Here is a 24,576-nt window from a genome sequence, read left to right as displayed (position 1 = left end):
TCTTCTACTTGACAGGTAAGAATTCTACCACTGAACTACCCTTGCACCCTCTTCATTTACTTTTCCTTCTTTTTAATTTTTTTTTATTGTGTAATATAATACATATACAAAGCAAAGAAAGAAAAAAGCAATGGTTTTCAAAGCACTCATCAACAAGCAGTTACATGACAGATCCCAGAGTTTTTCATAGGATACCATACCATCATCTCAGATGCTTCTTTCTAGCTATTCCAGAACATAGGAGGCTAAAAGGAATACATTTTTTATCATCACAATAGATTCTTTTTTTCTTTTCTGTGAAAAATAACATATATACAAAAAAAGCAATGCATTTCAAAACACAGCACAACAATTAGTTGTAGGACAGATTTCAGAGTTTGGTATGGGTTACAATTCCACAATTTTAAGTTTTTACTTCTATCTGATCTAATATACAAGAGACCAAAGTAAATATCAATTTAGTGATTCAGCAATCATATTCATTGGTTAAACCCTACCTACTCTGTATAATGAGAAGTCCCTCATTTTTATTGTGGGATCCCTGTGTTTTGATTGTTCAGATGAGCTATCTGGATAGATTAAGTTAGATTATGTACTACAGAAAATTTAGGTTCTGGACAAAAGAAACCTATCTTCCTTCGGTCTCAAAGAGTAGGTGAGGTTCTGAAATATAGACAAGGTCATCCTTATTCCTGTGTTCCGAATTATCTTAATCCCGACCTGATCGACTTCATTCTTATCTCTAAATACCAGGCTATACATATATAAAGCAATCTCTCAAACTCCAAAAATAATAATTACCACTCTGGAGTAAATGCGTCTGCTATAAGAGCTTACAATCTAGGCCACTGTTTTCTTAAAAGCATTTTCTAAAGGAGACCATACAATAATAGTCCTTTCATTTCTGGCTTATTTGGCCACACAAAATGCCCAACAGGTTCATTCATATCATTGCATGCCTCAAAACTTTGTTCCTTTTTATAGCCACACAATATTCAATCATAAGTATACACAGTCATTCACAAATCTACTTCTCAGTCAATGCATCCTTCACCACCTGCATTCACTAGGCATCATGTAAAATACTGAAGTCCATGGTCCAACAACACTCTCTGTTTTAATTTCATTGATAACCAGTAAAAACACCCCCACCAAATAGGAGATCTAAATCTCCCCTTAACTCTTGTCCCTCCCCCATTATTTACCCCTGCAGTTGCTGTGGTAGTGCTGATGTTTTCCCGTTAAACATAGTTCATACATATAGCATGCAATAGCAGGTTTCCTATTGTACCCTGGACGTAAACACTCTCTGTACATGAATCGAACCTTTGAAGTAGTTTTTGCAAGAACTTATTTATATTTCTAGTGTTCATTAGTGGAAAACATAGATCTATACAACCCCTTTCATTCATGTTCACCTTCAGTATGGTAATATTACTTAAAAGTCCACTAGAGAACCAGCTTCACTTCTATCTATTCCCTTACATTGAGTTCAACCATCTCTAGCTTCCATGTATCTCTAAGACCCCTATATTCTGTACTATAAGCCTCAAATTTTACTTTACCATGATCATAAAAATGGAGTCATATAGTATCTTTCCTTTTGTGTCTGGCTTATTTCATTCAGCATTATGTCCTCAATTTGTCATGTGCTTCAGGATGTCATTTCATCTTTCTGATGCATAATATTCCACCGTATGTATATACCACATTTTGTTAATCCACTCATCTGTTGATGGGCATTTGGGTTGTTTCCATCTTTTGGTGATTGTGAATAATGCTGCTATGAACATCGGTGAGAAAATTTCTGTTTGTGTCACTGCTTTCAACTCTTCTGGTTATATACCAAGTAGTGCTATTGCTAGGTCATAAGACAACTCAATATTTAGTTCCTAAGAAACTGCCAAACAATCTTCCATAGCAGCTGCACCATTATACATTCCCACCAGCAGTGCATACGTGTCCTAATTTCTTCATGTCCTCTCCAAAATGTGTTGTTTCCTGCTTGTTTAATAGCAGACATTTTTATAGGTGTAAGGTGATATCTCATTGTAATCTTGATATGCATTTCCTTTACAGATAATGAAAATGAGCATCTTTTCATGTGCTTTGAGCAATCTGTATTTGCTGTTCAGAAAAATGCCTATTCATATCTTTAGCCCATTTTATAATTGGGTTGTTTTCACTTTTGCAGTTGAGTTCTATTTCTTTATGTATACAGGATATCAAACCTTAGTCTGATGTGTGATTTCCCAATATTTTCTCCCATTGAGTTGGCTGCCTCTTTACCTTTTTGACAAAATCTTGAGGTACAGAAGCATTTTATTTTGAGGAGTCCCCATCTATCTTTTTTTTTTTTTAATTGCTTGTACTCTGGATGCAAAGTTTAGGAAGCTACCTCCTATTACTAGGTCTTGAAGATGGTTCCCAACATTTTCTTCTAGAAGTTTTATGGTACTAGTTCTTAAATTTAGGTGTTTGATCCACTTTGAGTTAATTTTTGTATAGGGTGTAAGGTAAGGGTCCTCTTTCATTCTTTTGGCTATTGATATCCAGTTCTCTCATGCCCATTTATTGAAAACACTATTTTTGTCCAGTTCAGTGGATTTGGAGGCTTTGCCAAAAATCAGTTGACCATAGATTTGGTGGTCTATTTCTGCACTCTTGATTCAATTCCATTGGTCAATACTTTTATCTTTGTGCCAATACCATGCTGTCTTGACCACTGTGGCTTTATAATAAGCTTTAAAGTCCTAGGAATTGTTAATCCTCCCAATTTATTCTTCTTTATTAGGATGCTTTTAGCTATTTGGGGTCTCTTTGCCTTCCAGATGAATTAGTAACTAGATTTTTCAAGTCTTCAAAGTTGGTTGTTGGAATTTTGATTGATACTGAGTTGAATCTGTAGCTCAATTTGGGTAGAATTGACATCTTAACTATATTTAATCTTCCTATCCATGAGTATGGAAAGTCTTTCCAACTATTTAGATCTTCTCTGCTTTCTTTTAGCAATGTTATGCAGTGTTCTGTGTACAAGTTCTTTACATCCCTTGTGAAGTTCATTCTTAGGTACTTGATTCTTGTAATTGCTATTTTGAATGGAATTTTTTCCTTAACTGATTCCTCAGTTAGGTCATTGTTTGTGTGTAGAAATGTTACTGATTTCTGAATAGTAATTTTTTATCCTGCCACCTTGCTGAATTTATTAGGTCAAGTAACTTTGTGGTATATTTTTTTTGGATTTTCCAAGTATAGTATCATGTCATCTGCAAATAATGTAAATTTTACCTCTTCTTTTCCAATGTGGATGCCTTTTATTTCTTTGTCTTGCCTGATTACTCTAATTAGAATTTCTAGTACAATGGTGAATAATAGTGGTGACAGAGGGCATCCTTGTCTCATTCCCAATCTTAAGGGGAAAGCTTTCAGTCTCTCTCCATTGAGTATGATGCTGGCTATTGTTTTTTCAGATAGTCCCTTTATCATAGTGAGGAAGTTACCTTTGATTCCTATCTTTTGAAATGTTTTTAATCAGAAAAGGATGTTGAAATTTTGTTGAATGCTTTTTCAGCATCAATCAAGATGATCACGTGATTTTTCCCTTTTGATTTGTTAATATGCTGTATTACATTAATTGATTTTCTTGTGTTGAACTATCATTGCATTCCTGGCATAAATCCCATTTGGTCGTGGTGTATAATTTTTTTAATGTGTTGTTGGATTCAATTTGCTAGTATTTTGTTGAAAATTTTTGCTTCTATGTTCATTAGGGAGATTGGCCTCTAGTTTTCCTTTCTTAGAGCATCTTTACCCAGTTTTGGTATTAGAATGATATTAGCTTCATAAAATGACTCAGGTAGTGTTCCTTTTTCCTCAATTTTTTTTTGGAAAAGTTTGTGCAGGATTGGCATTAGTTCTTTTTAAAATGTTTGATAACATATCCCTGTGAAGCCATCTGGTCCTGGATCTTTCTTTGTAGGAAGATTTTTGATAACTGATTGAATCTCTTTACTTGTGATTGATTTATTGAGTTCTTCTATTTCTTTCTCAGTCATTGTAGCTTGTTTGTGTGTTTCCAGGAATTTGTACATTTCATTTAAGTCTGTTGTTGTTCATAGTATCATCTTATGATCACTTTTACTTCCTCAGGTTCTGTGTAATGCACCCCTTCTCATTTCTGATTTTATTTATTTGCATCTTCTCTCTCTCTCTCTCTTTTTTTTTTGGTCTTGCTAGTGTCCCATCAATTTTATTGATTTTCTCAAAAACCAAATTTTGGGTTTATTCATACTTTCTACTGTTCTTTTGTTCTCCCATTCATTTAACTCTGCTTTAATATTTATTACTTCTACTATTTGCTTTGGGGTTAAAGTTTGATGCTATTTCTCAAGTTCCTCCAGTTGAGCAGTTAGGTCCTTGATTTTTTCCTATTTTTTAATATAGGCATTTAGGGCAATAAATTTCCATCTCAGCACAGCCTTTGCCACATCCCTTAAGTTCTGATATGCTGTATTTTCATTTTCATTTGTCTCCAGATAGCTACTGTTTTCTCCAGCAATTTCTTCTTTGATTGGTTGTTTAAGACTGTGTTATTTCATCTCCATATATGTGTGACAGTTCTCGTTCTTCGGTGGTTCGTCATATCCAGCTTCATTTCATTGTGAACAGAGAAATTGCTTTGAATAATTTTAATGTTTTTAAATTTATAAAGACCTGTTTTGCCCAAGCATATGATCTATCCTGGTGAATGTTCCAGGAGCACTAGAGAAGAACACATATCCTGGTGTTTTGGGGTATAATGACCTATATATATATATCTGTTAGGTCTAATTCATTTATCTAGTTGTTTAACTTCTCTATTTCCTTGTTGATCTTCTGTCTGGTTTCACTGTCTAGGGTGGAGTGGTGTACTGAAGCCTCCTACTATTATTGTTGAAGCATCTAGCACTCCCTTCAGTTTTGCCCTTGAATCACTGTCTCAGTTGCCTTCCTGTCTCTTCTCTAGCTGCTCCTTGGAGCAAGGGTGAACTGGACTTACCCTATTCCAGCATATTCCTGGAACCCATTTACTTTTAATTTATGAAAATAGCATACTGGTAGAGATTGTTGATTTTCTACTAAAATTCATCTGCTTATTCCATAATAATAGTGTATAGGCAACACTTTGCAGGAGTTTGAATGATATGGAATACTTCCATTCTAGGCCTTAAAATATTAAGTCTTTTCATTTTTTCACTTCTTCACCTCTGCTACCTTGATGCATTGGTGATTCGGTTTCAGTCAGGCAAAGAACAACAATGCTCCAGGCATCATGGTGTTATCCCAGATAGACATCACCAGCATCACCTCAGAAATTGTTACTAATTGTTAATAATTCCGATTCTCAGGCCCCCACCAGATCTAATGAGACAGAAACTCTGAGAATGGAGCCTACCATCTGTATATGAACAAGTCCTTAAGGGTGGTTGCTATGCTTGCACAGTTTGAGAACCACAAAGCAAAAAGATATAAAAAACCTGAGTTCCTGAATAACTGTTAATAGCTAGAACCAGCTCTTTTACTGTAGAGTATCAGAGACTAAATAGTATAGCCTTGTGATCTCTGTCTGCTCCTCACGTCCCTTCTTCTCCCCTACATCCCATCTCCTCCACTTCTTTCTCTTACAGATTTAATAACCAAAATCAATAAAGAAATTGTTAAACTTAAGAACAAAAAGAAAACCCAATTAAAAATTGGACAAAAGACTTGAATAGACATCTTTCAAAAAATATGCAAATAGCCAGAAATCACACAAAATGATGTTCAACATCATTAGCCATCAGGGAACTGGGAATCAAAACCACAATGTAATACCATTTCATATACATTAGAATGGCTGCTATTAAAAATAAATGGAAAATAACAAGTGTTGATAAGATGTGGAGACATAGGAATACTCATTCCTTGCTGATGACAATGTAAAATGTTGTAGCACTGTGGAAGACAGTTTGACAGTTCCTCAGAAAGCTACATATAGAAGTACCACTTGACCTGGCAATCCCACTATACAGTAAATACCCAAAAAAATTGAAAGCAGGGATTGAGATAAATATTTTCGCACCAACATTCATAGTGGTATTATTCTCAATTGCCAAAAGATGGGAGCAGCCAAAGTATATATTAAAAAATGAATGGATAAATAAAATGGGCTATTTTATTTATCAACAGACATTACCCTGTTGGTATACAACAGAGTATTACTCTGCCATAAAAAGGAATGAAGTACCTGATATGTGTGTGTGTGTGTGTATATATATATATATGACAACATGGACAAACCCTAAAGATATCATGTTTAGTGAAATAGACAGACACAAAGGGACACAGTGGATGATTTCACTGATTTGATGCAATTAGAATAAGCAAATCCATCGAGTCAAAATTTAGAATTTAAGTAACCAGAGAATGGGAAGGGGATAAGGAAAGGGAAGTTAAAGTTTAAAATATGTAGAGTTCCTGTCTGGAATGATGGAAATATTTTAGTAATGGATATTGGTGAGGGTAACCCAACATTGTGAAGATAATTAACAGCACTTACATCTATACATCTGAATGTGATTAAAAGGGGAAATGTTACATTGTATATATGATAGCGGGATATAATTAAAAAAAAAATAATCCATAGAACTAAGCCACACAAACAGTGAGCCCTAAGTTAAACCATGGACTACAGTTAATAGTACAATTACAGAAATACGCTACCATCAGTTATAACAAACATGCCACTCCAATGCAAGGTGTTAGTAATAGGGTGGTATATGTGAATCCTAAATTTTATGTATGAATGTTCTATAAATACACAATTTCTTTAATAAAGGAAAGGAAAAGAAAAAAAAGTTGATATAGAGCAAAATTGTTTTGTTTACCTTGGGCATATAACATGAGAAAGAAAAATAAATGTCCATATTTTCTAAATAACTATATTTTTGTGTCTTTTTGATATAACAGCTTAGTTTGGACACTGTGTCGGGGCATAGTGTAGTTATAAATTGTATTCAGTTTTTCACTTTTGTTTTTCAGCACTATCATTTTAAGATTTATCCCTATTTTTAGTTTGTATATTTTGTTCCATTAACATTTATGGGTATATTCAGACTATTGGTTTGCACTATAGCAAAGCACTCTAGGTTGTGTTCTTACTGTAGTTTGCCTATGCCTTCTCTAAGAGATGGACACAAATCACTTCCAACTCCTCACTACCACATAAAATAAAATCTTCTATGTGCCCCCTTCCAGAACTGTGTAGAAATTTCCAGCTGCTAAATGGCTGAATTGTGTTTTCATTGGACTAGGTTTAGCTGTATTGATCCCCAGACTGACTGTACTAGTTCACATTCAAATGAGCTATACGGGAGTGATCTCATTACTTGCCATCTCAACAACTCTTGGCATTACTCAGTTTTCCCCAGGTACGCCTATCAAAAAAGTAAAAAGAGATATCTCATTCCTTTTCTTCTAGATGCTCAAATTACATAGTTAGACTTATTATTTGTATTAGTACTATATGTGATAAAAATAGATGATTATTTCTGAGGCAAAGTGTTTTCAAATCAGAGTTATGAGAACACAGACACCTCAAATTATAAATGGAAACAAAAATAGAAGCCTTGTTATAGACATTATACATGTCCCAGTGTATAACAAATATAAGAGCATATGGTAGTTTGAAGCTGCATGTACTCCATAAAAACATGTTCTTAAAAAGAATCCATTCCTGTCAGTGTAAACCTGTTGTAAAGTAGACCTTTTAATAAGGCTACTTGAGTTAAGGTGTGGCCCAATCCAACCAGGATGAGTCTTAATTCTAATAGCCACCAGAAGTAAGGGGTTGGACATGGATGAACCCAGAAGAGAAGGGAGAGACCAGAAGACCCTGTCATGTGACTTGCCACGTGACAGAGGAGCCAAGGATCACAGGCAACCAGCTGGTCTTCAGGAAGAAAGCATCTCTTCATGACACCTTGATTTGGACTGTTGTTTAGCCTCAAACTATGAGTGAGTAAGTGCCCACTCTTTAAACCAACTGATTTCATAGTGTTTGATTGAGCAGTCTAGGTAACTCAAACAGAGCATATAAGTACAAATAAGTAATTCTAGGAAATTATGTGATTATCTTTGGGAGCTGAGAATGCTGGAAGAGCTTTGAAGAGGATGTGGACCTTAAATTTGACAATATTGGCATACAGTCATAATTTGATCTCTTTTATAATGATGGCATGATAATCCGGTATGTGAACATACCCTAATAAATATTAAGATTCCCTAATTGTTAAACATTTGTTTTAGTTCCAATTTTTCCTTTTAAAAGGTATAGTATGAGGAGCAACCTTATAATTAAACCTAAATCCATATTGCAATTTTAGTAGAAATTTCATGAGATGAATTTCTTGGACAAATGGTATAAACATTTTTAAATGCTGTGATATATGCTGCCAAGTTGTTTTAGAGAGGTTATTTTTACTTTCATCAACAGCAAAACTCTCAATAATATATTTTTAAAGGGGTTTATATCATTTCATTTTTATCTTTATATATTTCTTATATTTCATATATGTAAAATAGTATGTAAATGTATGGCAGCCATAAATAATACTATTAATAAAAATACCAGTTTGTCAATGACATATTACTTATTTGAGAATTTCACTTACATTGAAATTTACCAGGTGCCCTTTACTTTGCCATCTAGAGGTCTTGAATTTCCTGCTTATTTTTCACTTGCATTTAATTCAATTATTTACTGTATATATTTTATAGATGCATTTGTCCACATATATAACAGGTTTCTTAAGAAAAATATTTATTTTGCCAGTTTTCTTGTATATGTTAATTGTTTCATGTTGTCTTGACTCTTCTATACTTATATCTGGGGCTCAATATTGTATTAATTTACTTCAAGCAGCTGTTTTTGATTTATTTTGGTTGTGCATATTGTTCTGTCTTGTTAATATTCCACAACTTACTTATCTATGACTTTGCTAAGCAATATTCTTCCGGGTACATTCTATCACATCCTAATCTACTTGCAACAACCTTGTACCTATTTTCTGTTGCATATGGACAAGAATTTCTTAGGCTATATATTTAAGAATGAAATTTCTAAGTCATGGGCTCTCAATATTATCAAACTTCCTTTCGTCAAGTACCTGAGCTTTCTCCAGGGATTGAAATCCATGGATTCTTCATATTTTAAAAAGAAAAAGGATCAGAAAATCCATTAGTGTTTTATTCAGTATGAATTAAGAAGGAGAAACTATAGGAATAAGGAGAGAGAGGTAAGAAAGACTGGAATTGGAGAAAAAATAAGATGATAGAGGAAAAGGTAAAAATGCAAATTATGCCATTAACAGAATTAGGCTTTCCTTCAGTTTCTATTCATATGTTCCTTTCCCATACCAGATGCTCTTTTGGAGAAAATGTTTGCTTTTTCCCTTTTGCCCTCTTTCTTCTTCACTCCTTTTTCTAGTTATATTGCCATCTTGCAATTTTCATCATTAAGGATTATAAAGATTTCAACCTAAAATGCATTATTTTTTACATTTTTCCAAATGAGCTAGTTTAAAAGACTATGGTCTTAAAGATAGCTGTTAACAGGTACATATTTTTTTTTCTACTTGCCTTTTTTAGTTACATAAATAGGAAACAACTAGTTGCAAGTTAAATATCAAAATTAACTTGTTTGCTTAGTCAATCTCAGACACTTAAAAAATAATACTATGTTTAAGAGTCAGTCTTACTGAGAAAAAATTTGATATTGTTATTATAAAAATTTGACCAATAAATACTTGTTAAGTGCATAAATGTCCAGAATATTAAAATTATTAGCAGAATGATACCTCATTATATTCATAATAGTTCTACAGAGTATGAAAATTTTGTTAGGATTATATATGTTTGATTTTATTTAAAATTGATAGGGTAGCAAGTCATTTATACAGAGGTGATTATTTTATCCAAGCATAACTAAAAATCACCATGCTCTATTCACATCATTCAGGGGGTTAATCTTTTCTGAAACATAAGCAGGAGTGAAGCATGAGCAATTGTTGAAATGAACTTTGGAAGTTTATATTACAAATACCCTAATAAGTACAAAATCCAACCTGTCATACTCGAAACTTCAAAGTAATATACACACTACAAGATCTCTATTCAACCTCTTAGACCTTAATATTTTCAAATTCAGAATAACATTTTTGGCATTAATTTTAATATCACAACCATAATACATGAGTCATTCTTCTCGCTGTCACAGGTGGCAAAGAATGTTAAGTTGTTTGTTGACTGATGGTCAATATCAATTCAGTAGTTGAGTACTTAATAGCATCTAGTGAGCTCTATTTTTTTTTATTTTGCTTAAGTCACTTACAGACAGTGATGTTTAATATTGTGCCATGATGTCTCAACAATAAACTGTTAAGTAATAATTGTGCGATTGTCTTAACAGCTGTGGAAATACTGCAATCAATTATTTTTTTATATAGTGAGAGTAAACTGGCATATTAAAGAAATATTCCTTCTTCAAACATTCTCTTTTATCTTCTCAAAGAGTAACTGAGAAGCAAAAAGGAAATTTTGAAGATCACCTCACCCTAATCTCATGAAATAATTTGTTTCCTTTTAGAGAGATGCAGAAAAATTCCTTCTTATAACAGTTTGCTATTTCACAACATTTCCAGTGGTTGCTCTTGAGAAAGGATGGAAGATTATGATTAACATTAAGCACACTCCTGCAATACGCCTGGCACTTCACATATGCCATCTAGGCAATGTTCATCCCAACGTCTTGAGGAAGTAACTGATGAATTCATACTCCAGTTGATAAAATGGAGGTTGATAAGGATTACTGTATTTCATTGAATCTAAAGTTCCATTGATTGTAAGGCACATCATCTTATCATGAGGAACAGAAAATGCTGCCAAATACAATTAAAAGATTTGTCTGTAGACTGGACTTGACTCACAGATGTGGTAGGATGGGTAGGTCAATAAAGCCCCTCCTGGAATGATCCATATAGGATAAGACACCTGTCTAAGGCAAGTAAGATGACAAGTTCTCCCAGGCCTCTCTGTCTCCAAACTTGATTTCTATTTTCTTGATTTTCTACTAAACTTTACAGATTCAGCTATCCTGCCATGAAACAGAATGCATTTGACATTTTACTTTATGAGAAATAATTTTTTTACTTGATGACACCACCAAATCTTTGTAAACTTCACGTGTATGAAATCAAAGTACATGGCAGTGTATTAATCAGGAAAAATGCACTATGCTTCACCCATCCTCTTAATTACTTGATAAGGAAAAACAAATAGTAAAGATTAATGCACAGGCTGCTCAAATGTTTTGTACTTGGAAAAAATGCATTTCAGCTTTCATGAAAGTCCATTATGCACTGTTTGGCTTTGATTAGTAGGGGGCATTTCATAAAGCACGAAAGAAAGCTACAACTAGTAGAAGAAAGAAAAAATTGCGTGAGCATTTTCATATTCTTTAAACAGCTGATTCACCCAAGTCAAAGAAAGCAGAAAAGTCTCTGACAATTATGAATGCTGTTGGCAAAATGATGAATTTATCTGCAAAGGAGATGTCACTTAAAAAAGCAGTGTCCACAGAAAATAGAACACCAGCAAAGCATGACTATAAAAAACTATCCGTATTTGTTCTTACACAGGAGAGCCCCAAATTGTAACTTGATTGTAATCTTCACTTGGGAAATCTGAAATCACCACTTGTTTTCTTTGGGTGCCTATACGACAGACTCCAGTTGCTTTCTACAGAATTTAGAACATCCATTTACTTCAGTGGATATGCTTGAAGCTTTACTCAGTTCAATTCATTTCCATTAAGCAACTGACTCACTAGTTAGATTTATTAGAGCTAAGCAAATCACTATGTTTTCATATTGACATTCATAATTCTAAGTACATACTATATATAGCTACTAGGACATTCCATGTTTTAATACAAGCACTCTAGCTGCTTTCACTTCACTAAAAGGGGAAAGAGATTAAACATAAGAATGATTGGTTTCAATGCAATCAGTTTTAACCTTAAGCATACTGGAAGAAATAAAATATAAATAAATAAATAAAACCACACCACCATTACAGATTCCAAATCACTTCTTACAATACTTTTACATTTGATTCCAAACATTTTATTAGAGCTTTGATTCTTTATATTCAAATATTCTAAAACATTATACTACAAGAATTAAAATGCTGATAGAAGAAAGCTTTAATGCAAGATTTGTGTGCATCTATAGTGTTTATTATAAAATAAACTCTGGTGCTTTTAGCATTTAATACTCAAAATTATATTTATTAGCCCCTATCATTGAACTAAGTAAGAAAAATTTTGGTATGGCTTTAACTGCAGTGTAAGTAAGAAAGACAAATACACCAGTCTATGCACATTATTATTATCTCAGCAAAACTAGCAAGAAAAAAAGTGCAATTGCTTATTTCTATAATACAGGTAAAGTCTCTATAAGAGCTCACTTGCTTTCTGATGGTCTAGAACAGAGATATGTAACATTTAAATTTGTATAAAGTAGTTGGTTATACTTTTTCTAAATTTGAAAATCCTACTTAAGGGGTAACAATTTACGTTATCAAATTAAATGTCAAAAAAAACCGGCAGTGTGGTTTTAGAGTTATATATTTGTAAAATGGATGCAAAAGGCAACAATAAACCAAATGTATATATGTTCAACATACATAGAATTATGTAAAAGCATTCTTCTGAGTTTGAAGTAATCAAGTACATCTAACCATTTTAATCTGCCAGCGAATAAAGACTGATTGTGGCTAAGCAAGGCCTTTGTCAGCTCATAGCATTGGGGAATTTTTAGGATAGTATGATTATTGTGCAGAAAGAATAAAAAAATCAACCTTGGTTTTTTGCTACCTGCTACTGCCATCTGCTGGCCAAATCTGTCACAATCCTGTAGTGGCTGAGTAGAGGTTTTGGTTTTACAGATGCACCAGAAAAGTCTGGCCTCGTAAAGATATCCCTGAACATAGATTCTGTCATTTAAGCTAAGTGATAAATAAGTATAAACATTGGAAATGAATTATTTAAAATTAAAAATTTATAAGCATGTTTAGTCATTGAAAAAGTTTATGTAAAAATAAAGAAGGGATACTTTCACAAGGCAAAATTATTTTAGGGTTTTTACTTAATGACTTAAATCATGGCATATATTCTGCACATTTGGTGATTTGAATGCACATTGTGCCCCAAATGTTGGGTGATTCAACAAAAAGCAGGGTACTTATGATAAAGAAGGACAAACAGAAAATGTTTTCTTGCAGACTGAACTGCAATAAAATATATAAGACAAGAAAGAGTTAAGTAAGAGATATCAAAAGTATGTGGTTAAGTGAAAGTCAGATATATATTTTAAGGTATGAAGAAAGGTGGATTGGCTGTGGAATGGGAAAGAATTTGAAGAAGAGGTAGGATTTGAATAAGAAAATACAAAAAATGTGGGATGAATATCCTGATAGAGGTCAGTAAAGGGGAAAGTAGAGGATGAGTATGGGATTTTCTGTTTTGGTTTTTGCACAGCAGTACATTAAGTCTTAAATGATTCAATTTGTAATAAAATTTGTATGGGCTTTTCCTCTTCCAGGAGGGCTTCCCCGAACCATGCAGAGTGTGATTATCTGTCTCTACTGCTCTCCTCTATCAATCATTGTTCTGCCACTCATATAGCATGAAACTTTATACTGTCTCCTAATATTATTATAAATTTGGTTTGTGTTTGAAAATTTTGCATCTCTAAAGAAAATAATAAGTTTTGTAAAGATAAGATTCATGCCTTCATCTAAATTCCCCTAACAACCACACAACGTGATGCTAATAGTTTATGGCAAATATAAATATCATCCAAAGTTCCTCTCTCTTTTTCTCTTTCTTTCAAATACAGAGATCCATTAATTCACTAATAACATGGAAACAGGCATTATTAAAAAAGAAAAGAAATGTAACAGAATAAAGATTTATAAAGAGAGAATGAAACCAATAGAAAATGGGAGAATTTCACATTACAACCATAAAACACCACTCTACAATTGTTAGTGCAATAACAGTTAAGCTACAGAGGGATATGAGCCTAACAGTACTTGTATGCTCAGTTGGCAGAAATGAACATTAGTGAAGCCATTTTTCAAAATTATGGGACATAATTTTAAAACGTTTATTGTTATTTATGCAAACCCTATGTCCTTGAATTTTTTACCTGGGGATATATCTCAAAGCAATGACCAACGTGCCCATTAGTTGACATACACACAGAGGGTCATTACATACTTATTTTGTTGGGAAAGAGTTGAAACTACCCGAGTATCTACCTCGGGAGGAGTGGAAAAGTAGAAAGTACTTACAAAGAAAAAATGATAAAGAGATGGTATATCACACAAATAAAATTGGACTTGTTGAGTGCACAGAGGGTCATTGTAGAATTTAAAGTAGAGAAATTATATATGAAAGCCAAGTTTTAGAAAGATTAATCTGGAAGAATTATGTTAAATATATTGGATAGTGGAGATTTAAATTATAGATAACAAGTAACTAATGCAAACAACTTGATGTGAGATATGAGTCTGCTTCATGGTGAAGAAAAACCAAGTAAAGGGAAAGAAACAGAATCCAGATATATTTTAATTAAAAGTGTGATGGAATCAAGCAATTAATGTAAATGGATTAGGAAAATGAGGTAGGGATAATAAAATCCTTAAAAAATGGAATACTATATTCAATATATTCAACTGAATCCTATATTCAATTTTATTACTATATTCAATTGAATACTATATTCAATTTTTATTACTAAGGTAATATTCTAAATATAATGCTTTAATTATGACTGAAACCCTTAGATGCTTAACTTTTAAGCATTAATGGACTGACATTAATCATTGTCCCTATCCATAACTATTTCCTCTAGCCAAAGAAGTAAGTGGAAGAATTATAAATATTTGAAAAAGAACAAAAGAGGAGCTCTTTTAGGAAAAAGGCAATGTTCAGCAGTGGTTTGTAATCTTTTGAATTTGTAAAAAAAAGTTTTCCAAAATAGTTTTCAAAAAGGATAAAACAAGGATAAAAAAGGAAAAATGAAATTTTATTTATAATGAATGAACATGTGCAACTTACCACTTGGAGGGAGCTGTTTTTGTTGTGAGTGAATTTCACTGATGTTGATATTCATTGTGTATGACTTTTTTTCAGTGTTTATGTAGGTTGGTGGAAGGCAATCATTTAAACAATGTTAAAAGTAAATTAATTAGTATCCAGTATGTTATTCCAATGCCATAAAATTGATATCAAGTCCTATATAGAGAACACCTAAATTTATTGAAATTTCGCAATATATTTATAAATTAATGAATTAAGAATTTCATTGCACATATACCACACATGAATAAATATGCTTAATTTAAAAAGTCTATTAATATGTAATATAACTATATCAATAGGACATCTATATATATGTATATAATCAGTAGAGTCTAGGTTGCCACAATTTCTTACCATGGCAGTCTAATTCACTTTTTTTTATGTAACAGGTTAATCATATACTCTTTTCTCTTGATAGTAAAGCAGTAGATTTGAGGGAGTTTTTGTGCATATTATTATAGTTATTATTTAAACATTGTATTCACAGATCTTAAATATTGTCATTCCTTTTTTTTAAATAAGACAACACGGTAGGTAATGAATATCATATTTACTTACCTCACACGTTTCCTCTGTGTTCCAATGACAGGAACTGGAGCATTTCTTATTAACTTATTATCTACTGCTAGTATGTAGGCAGGTACGCAGAGGTAGATAAATAGATAGGTAGCTGAATAGATATGATAGATTAAAAAATATATAGACAAATAAATGTTTATGAGGAGTACCTGTTAGAGTCCTGTGAAGGTAAAATTTTTTCACTTTTCCTTCGGTCATTGAACTCCCGATCACTTCCAGACCTGGAGAGTAGAAAATTTGAGGTATTCTGAGATATTTTATGTAAAAACTTACTTCATAAAATGGTATTTAAATTTACTTATGATTGAACATTTCAGTTAACATGCTAATAGAACATGGTTAAATTAAGCCCACAGATAATCTCAAAACCTTGGCCTTAGTCATTGTTTCCAACCTCTTCCATAGCTTGACCTTTACAAATACTCAAAGGATGCAATTGACTCCTATGTTCACTGTTCTCATTTTCTTTCTTTGTTTGATGGAGCTGTGGATGAAAAGTGAAATGGACTGAAGATAGTTGCACAAATATAAGTTTAAATATGGAAAAATGATAATTTGCAAGGTGAGTACATTTTTATGGATATCCTAGGTTAAATACTCATCCACTAACATTGGTTGAGAATCCATCATGATCTGTGTTGTTCACAGAATGTGCATGACACATGGTTCCACTCAATGCAACCATCAAACCAATGTATTGATTATTTGAATGTGTTTCATGTCAGTCTAAACCACTTTTCATCACACATGTTGGCATGTTGCGGAAGACTGAATAGCAAAGAAGTTAACGCCTGCAGAGGTGACAGAATGACCCCTCCCCACAGAGATGTTCATGTCCTAATCCGTGAAACCTGCATATATGGTACCGTACATGGCAGAAGGGACTTTACAAGTGTGATTAAGGATCTTGAGAGGATGTGTACATGGAATTAACTAGATGAGTCCAGTGTAATCACAGGGGTCCTCCTAAAAGGGATGTAAGAGGGTCAAGTCCATAAAGGAGATTTGAGCAGGAAAGTAGCTATTGGAGTGATTTACCTTAAAGATGGAGGAAGGGGCCATGAACCAAAGAAAGCAGATGGCCTGGAGGAGCTAGAAAAGGCAAGGAAATGGATCCTCCAGAAAGAATATAGTTTAGTGAATTCATTTTAGACTTCTGACATCTAGACTTATAAGATAATAAATTTGAGTTGTTTCAAGCCCCAAAGTCTATAGTAATTTGTTATAGCAGCAAAAGGAAAATAATACAGCAGATACTCTACAAACATCATAATAAATATATTCATTGCACAGCCCCATCAGGACTTTCTAGTACATTTTTATTTGATGCTTGGAATTTGTCATATCACTAACATCTATGAGCTATGAAACTTTTTATATGCTTCAATTTCTATTTATCTTTCTTTTGAGAATTTATATTCCTAGAATTTTCTTCTATTTCTAATGATATAAATATTTATGCAAAATATAAGCAGATAGCAGTGCAGCTATTCTCCAAGAGGCTGGATAGCAAATTATTTGAGCAGCATTTATTCTAATGTGAGACAACCAGAGTTTTAATTAGCCCCACCATTTTGCTGTGTGATTTTTTTCAACAAATTTACATACCCTCTCCATACAAAATTATGAAATGCAGAGATGGATACATAGAATCTATGTAAGCAATGCTGCTATTATTTTATTTATCTACCAAAAGTAAGTTGCAATAAAATATATTTGACTTCATCTATTTTGTTTATTGTATTGGGAATTTCAGTTTTCAAACAGAAATTGCTTCATTAGAATATAAAGGCCATGAAGGCAAGCGTTTTTGCCTGACTTGTTCACATATAGATAAACAATTCCAGAAGTGTAGTAGATGTTTTGAAGTTACATATTGAATGAGCATTGCATAGATACACACAATCTATTTACCATATTGTACAAATATATATGCCTGAGCTTTTTATAACTGTAATTCTTTTTTTATAAAACCAGGACATTAAATTATTATAAAATTATAAACATTTTGAAACTACATTATAATTTTAACCACATTTATTGTTTTATATGAATTTATTATTAACACCGCCCTAGTTTGAAATTGTATGTATTGAATAGTTAGATGCATAATTGTATTTTTCTATTAACATTTTAATGGTAATTGCTATTAAAAAGTGGTAGACATCTTTAGAACTCATATAATTTCTAGAGGTTAAGATTTGGGGGAAATATTGAATGAACTTATTTTGAAGTAAAGTCCACAATTTATGATATCATTCTTTGCACATGTTTGAAAAACTAAAATCGTTTAAATAGCAAACTAATTTGTGTATAAGGCTTACAAGGAGATTAATCAAAAGGACAACACTGTTGTTTACACTTGATGAATATGAAGTCAGTATTGTGCCTTTTTCATAAGGAACTGATTGTATGATCATCAGTCCAGATGAATCTAATTATGACTCTTCTTTGCACATAAAATAAAGAGAAGAAATATGAGGATTGAAAATAATAATAAGTATTTATGAGTATATAAACAAGAATAATTGGCGTTTATACAAAACAAATTTCAAGGATGGAATTAGAAGCATTTGATAAACAGAAGGGCATATTTAATGGGGAAATGTATAAAGGAGCCAAATGATAGCATTTGCCCGCTGCCATTTTCTCAAATACTTTTATAACAGTGAAGGTAATTCTGTAAAAAGGTTTAAAGAAAACGACTGAACTCAACATTTTCTAAACAAATTATCCTAATTATAACAGCATAAACCAAATCTATCAGCACTGGTTGACTAATTTTATAAGCTATGTTTCATAATGTTCTGCTTTATGGATTCTTCTTATACGTATTCTGTAGAGTCTCCTGTGTAGATCATGGTATCCCCTTTCTAACAGGTATGGTGTTACGGAGAAGGCATTTTTTTAACCTTTTTGCTTTCCTCTGCACTGCTAACCTCTCAATGAAACAGGAATTATTCTCAGGTTTGGGAACATCATCATTTGCTAAAAAGAATAGAGATACAGAGTACACTAAGAGTTAAGGTAAGGAAAAGTTAGTCCTGTGAAAATTTTAAAGACATTACTTTGTTTTATGAAAACTAGTACAGTTTATTAATGGATGACAATCTGTGGATAAACAAGCTTTAGTTCATTCATCTATATTTACATATTATTATACGATGGGTACCATATTAGGTAATCTTTACTAGTTCAGATTTTTTTTTCCTTTAGAATAATATTTAGAGTGACAAGCTAATATTCTAAACATTTCAAATGAAACAGTGTTATAGAAAAGGAACATTTTTGAAATGCAGTTATTGCAAGAGCAGCATAATCTTATTGCACCACTGTGTTTTATATTCCATCATCTCCAAAGGGATGTATTTTGGCCAAGTCTCTTTAGTTGACGGATCAGGAAAACTAGTCAAATGTCTTTAGGATCAACTGTAAGGCAATCACTGACACATAATATCTCCTCAGACATGAATTACTCATGAGATTTTATTACTGGCTAACTTCCAGGCATATTACTGTGAAATTCAGGTGTTTGAAGAATATTCCTGGAAAAATAAAATAAAGCTATTCAATGAAGAAGAGTATAAGAAAAGAAATGTTACTAGATAAAAGTCCTTTGTGTCAAGTTCTAGAGAATTATGTGACTGTAATATTAATTCGTCTGCTATTGATGAAAAAGTAATCAGTCAAAGATTTTTGTGACCTTGACAATTTTCTAATAATCTCTCCTAATATCATACCTGAAGTTTAGGCCCTGTAAATTAAGTCCCTTTTCCCCCACAATATCTGCATTTGAAAACAGAATGTCTACCATTATTTTTGGATAGAATTACTACCACATATATCACTTATATTTAGTTATGTCACATTAGTTCATCATTACCAAAGAATTGAAGAATTGATCCACTCTTAATTTTGCTGAGATAGAGAATAAACAGTTATGCCCTTTACTAACAGCTCAGATAAACTTTTAAAAGCCTGTCCATAGTTTCTTCCTACATTATTGTAATACTTTGCCCATTTGTCTATCATGGTTACCCCATTGACAATTCTCTGAGATCAATTTGTTTTATTTATCTATGCATCTGTCATGTGTACAGTATTGTCACAAAAAAAACTGTAACTGCAACAAGGACGGGCAACAGCTACTATATGAGGTTCAAAGGCGGATGTTCTTATGAGGAAGGGAAAATGGTTAGAAAGAAGCATCATTATCAGAAAAATTAATAACTAATTTAAAGAGCCTGTATGGAAGTAGTACCTTAGAGAAGAGACATGTTTTGGTTAAAGCAAAAAAATGTGAAAGTAATATTGAGAGAAGAGGTGAAAGTTATAAAAGATGTTCTTCTCCAAAGGCTTAAAATTCCACAGAACACTGTGGAAGGGTTCCAGAAGTTGGAGGAGGATTACAGATGAGAATGGAAGATGAAATGCATACGAATTTCTGGGATTGGAGTTTATAATTGGAGGTTACAATTGGCAAGCAGTTAGTGGCTTTTCTTGATAATTTACATTCATTGAAATAGAAGTTACAAGGCTCTTAATCCTAATAGCATGAGTAATTGGTAGATGAGAAGGGGTGGCAGTCAGCTCTATTCTCTTCATTACTGTTGTTATTGTTTGAAAACCTACACTTCTATTCCAAAATATATTTTAAGCAATTGCTGCACACAAGGTATTAAGCAAGGAACTATAAGAAATTCAAAGAGTAAGATAAGGTCAACAGCTTTAGAAAACAACTTATGTGATAATATAAAATACATACATGATGGAATAATAAAAAATAAGTGAGATGGTACAAATTTCTAGTCAATTTAAATAGAGAAAAAGTTACCTGCATGTGAGGTGAATCAAGTAGGATATTAGAGGTACAGGTGGCAACATAAGCACAAATTAGAATTCAGGGAAGGCAGATGTTGTCATGTAATATGGAGAGTCACAGCTTTCTCAGTCACATGTTTTCCATGAATATGACTATCTCCAAAGATCTTAATTTCCCTTGAATCGAAATTAGTTTAATTTATAAATAAGACCTCGATTTTTTTTTTTTTTTTAGTTTTTCACATTAGGCTCATTGAATGAATTCTTATTGAAAACATAATCATTATACAGGCCTTAGAGTACAGGCAATGTCTTCTATAAAGAATTGTTCAGCTTCATGGTCCTTGCTGCCAATATAAGTGCTGTAAGCAAAATGTACTCTGTTGGGAATAAAAGGCACTCTTCTGTCTTTATTTGTACTATAAAAGCCCATATTACTATACATAAAAGATTTCTACAAAATACGTCCTTGTTAAAAGAACAGGGTTGAATAATAAGTCTTGAGTTATGATTCCATTTGGATTTCCCTAAATATTAAATGCTTGCTTTAATAATGTTATTCAACCTTACTTAAAGCCTTCAGTAGCAAAACACACAATAAAGCATTGCTAAAGCATGCTTCTTCTAAAAAGATGCATAATTTATAGCAATAGCTATGATATGAACTCACATTTAGATGGCATGCAGCAGGTTTGAAGCTTTTTTTTTTTTTTTTTTTTTTTTTTTTTACCATAAGTGATCTCAGACAATCTTTCTGGGAAGCTTGTATAGTTAATTTAAGTAGGTGTCCTCACCCCTTATATATGAAGTAACTGAGTTCAACTTCAAATAAATAGATAATAAATTCTTGAGCCATGTCTTAAAAGCAAGGCTTATGCCAATCTGCATATGTTTAGCAATTCATCCACTTACCCATGCCCAGCATGGTGGTAGATATAAGAGATAAAATAGTGAAAAGAACACAACAGTTTCTGCCCTTCAGAGCTTAAGATGTCTATTCAGAATGTTAACTGAGGCTAATCTAATTATTGGTTATCAAGAGTTCTTATGTTACCCATAATATTAGTAGCATCTAAATTTTCTTCTAGATGATGACTCAAGGAATAAAAGGTAAACTATTTACTTATTTCCATAATTCTAAAAAGTATAAACACAAATGTATTTTGCAGAGTATTTTGAAACATTCAAGTCGATTTAAAAACCTGAAAGCATTTCAAACGATTTCTGTACTTAGATGTACATTCCTTTGGTTAATATGAATATATGTATATGTGCTGTGGTATTTTGAATTATGTACCTCAATTCAGACATGTACTTAATCTTAATCCTATGGGTGTGAACCCAGTGAAAATAGAACCTCTTAAAAATGCTATTTTCAGTTAAGATGTGGTTCATCTGAATGGGGGTGTATCTTATTCTGGATTACTAGAAACCTTATGAAGAGCCAGAAGCCAGAAGTTAGTGGAAAGCCAGAAGAGAAAGGAGAGGACAGTGCTGTGTGGCAGGAAAGCTGTAGAAGCCCAATGATTGCGTGTTGCCAGCACCAGAATCAGTCTCTGCAGAGAAAACAAGCGTGGCTGAAATGTAGAGCTTGCACTTTTCCTGGCCTCAAAAGAGTACTGAACAATCTGAGGGGGAAATCAAGAAATGAATTCCATTTACAATTGCAACCAAAAGAATAAAATATTTAGGAATAAGTTTAACTAAAGAGACAAAAGACCTATACAAAGAAAACTACAAGAAACTGTTAAAAGAAATCACAGAAGACCTAAACAGATGGAAGGCCATACTGTGTTCATGGATTGGAAGACTAAATATAGTTAAGATGCCAATTCTACCTAAATTGATTTACAAGATTCAATGCAATACCAATCAAAATTCTAACAACTTACTTTTCAGAAATAGAAAAACCAATAAGCAAATTTATCTAGAAGGGCAGGGTGCCCCGAATTGCTAAAAGTATCTTAAGGAAAAGAAATTAAGCTGGAGGTCTCACACTGCCTGACTTTAAGGCATATTATGAAGCTACAGTGGTCAAAACAGCATGGTATTGGCATAAAGATAGATGTATAGACCAATGGAATCGAATAGAGTGTTCAGATATAGATCCTCTCATCTATGGACAATTGATCTTTGATAAGGCAGTCAAGCCAACTCACTGGGGAAAGAACAGTCTCTTCAATAAATGGTGCCTAGAGAACTGGATATTCACATGCAAAATGAAAGAGGACCCATATCTCACACCCTATACAAAAGTTAACCCAAAATGGATCAAAGCTCTAAACATTAGGTCTCAGACCATAAAACAGTTACAGGAAATGTAGGGAAGTATCTTATAAATCTTATAATTGGAGGCAGTTTTATAGACCTCACACCCAAAGCAAGAACATTGAAGAAGGAAAGAAAGAAATGGGAGCTCCTCAAAATAAACACTTTTGCACATCAAAGAACTTCATCAAGAAAGTAAAAAGACAGCCTACACAATGGGAGACAATATTTGGAAATGACATATCAGATAAAGGTCTAGTATCCAGAGTTTATAAAGAGATTGTTCAACTCAACAACAAAAAGACAGCCAATCCAATCACAAAATGGGAAAAAGACTTGAACAGACACCTCTCAGAAGAGAAAATACAAATGGCCAAAAGGCACATGAAGAGATGCTCAATGTCCCTGGCCATTAGAGAAATGCAAATCAAAACCACAATGAGATATCATCTCACACCCACCAGAATGGCCATTATCAACAAAACAGAAAATGACAAGTGCTGGAGAGGATGTGGAGAAAGAGGCACACTTATTCACTGTCGGGAATATCAAATGGTGCAACTGTTGTGGAAGGCAGTTTGGCGGTTCCTCAAAAAGCTGAACGCAGAATTGCCATATGACCCGGCAATACTACTGCTAGTTATCTACTCAAAGGGCAAAGACACAAATGGACATTTGCACACCAATGTTTATAGCAGCCTTATTTACAATTGCAAAGAGATGGAAACAGCCAAAATGTCCATCAACAGACGAGTGGCTAAACGAACTGTGGCATATACATACGATGGAATATTATGCAGCTTTAAGACAGAATAAAGTTATGAAGTATGTAACAACATGGATGGGCCTTGAGAATATTATGCTGAGTGAGACTAGGCAAAAAAAAAGGGGGGGGAAATACTGTAGATCTCACTGATATGAACTGACCTTAGTGAATAAATTTGGAATATTTTGTTGGTAACAGAGACCATCAGGAAATAGAAATAGGGTAAGATATTGGGTAATTGGAGCTGAAAGAATACAGACTGTGCAACAGGACTGAATACAAAAACTCAGAAATGGACAGCACAATACTACCTAACTGTAATACAATTATGTTAAAACACTGAATGAAGCTGGATGTGAGAATGATAGAGGGAGGATGGCTGGTGGCATAAATGAAATCAGAAAGAAAGACAGATGTTAAAGATTGAGATGGTATAATCTAGGAATGCCTAGAGTGTATAATAATAGTGACTAAATGTTCAAATTTTAGAAATGCTTTTGCATGAGGAAGAACAAAGGAATGTCATTATTGCAGAGTGCTGAAAATAGGTGGTAATTAATATTTTTAAATGTCACCTTATGTGTGAGACTAAAGCAAAGCAAAAAAAAAAAGAGTAAGCCAATAAATTCCAACTGTTTAAGCCTTTCTATTGGGTAGTATTTGTAATAGCAGCTCAGGAAAACCAAGACAGTTTTTGGTACCTGAAGTGATGTTTTGCTACCACAAACACCTGAAAATGTGAAACTGGCTTGGGAATGTGTAGAGGTTGGAAGGATTGGGAGGCCTTGGAGAGAAAAAACCTAGATTGCTTTAAGGAAACTGTTGGTGGAAATATGGATATTGCAATTACTTCTAGTGAGGACTTAGAAGGAAAAGATTAATATGTTATTGAAAGTTGGAGGAAAGATGACCTTTC

The 24,576-nt window shown here is 33.1% G+C and overlaps 1 long non-coding RNA gene across 2 annotated transcripts in view; it reads right to left on the bottom strand.

The window, feature by feature from the left end:
* The window catches only part of LOC143679437 (uncharacterized), a 228,707-nt gene that overhangs the window by 133,752 nt on the left and 70,379 nt on the right, over positions 1-24,576 (bottom strand). Inside the window, exons 2-3 of one of the 2 annotated variants that reach the window (XR_013173765.1) lie at positions 15,955-16,026; positions 15,192-15,266 (exon numbers count right to left, since the gene is read on the bottom strand). This is a non-coding gene — a long non-coding RNA (uncharacterized LOC143679437). Of the gene's footprint in view, positions 1-15,191; positions 15,267-15,954; positions 16,027-24,576 lie in introns of those variants that run through there. The other variant, XR_013173763.1, reaches the window with a different exon arrangement.

This window comes from Tamandua tetradactyla, chromosome 4 (assembly GCF_023851605.1).
Source record: "Tamandua tetradactyla isolate mTamTet1 chromosome 4, mTamTet1.pri, whole genome shotgun sequence".
NCBI lineage: Eukaryota > Metazoa > Chordata > Mammalia > Pilosa > Myrmecophagidae > Tamandua > Tamandua tetradactyla.
The sequence above is the reverse complement of the archived record's forward strand: the minus strand, read 5'-3'. Positions and strand labels throughout refer to the sequence as shown.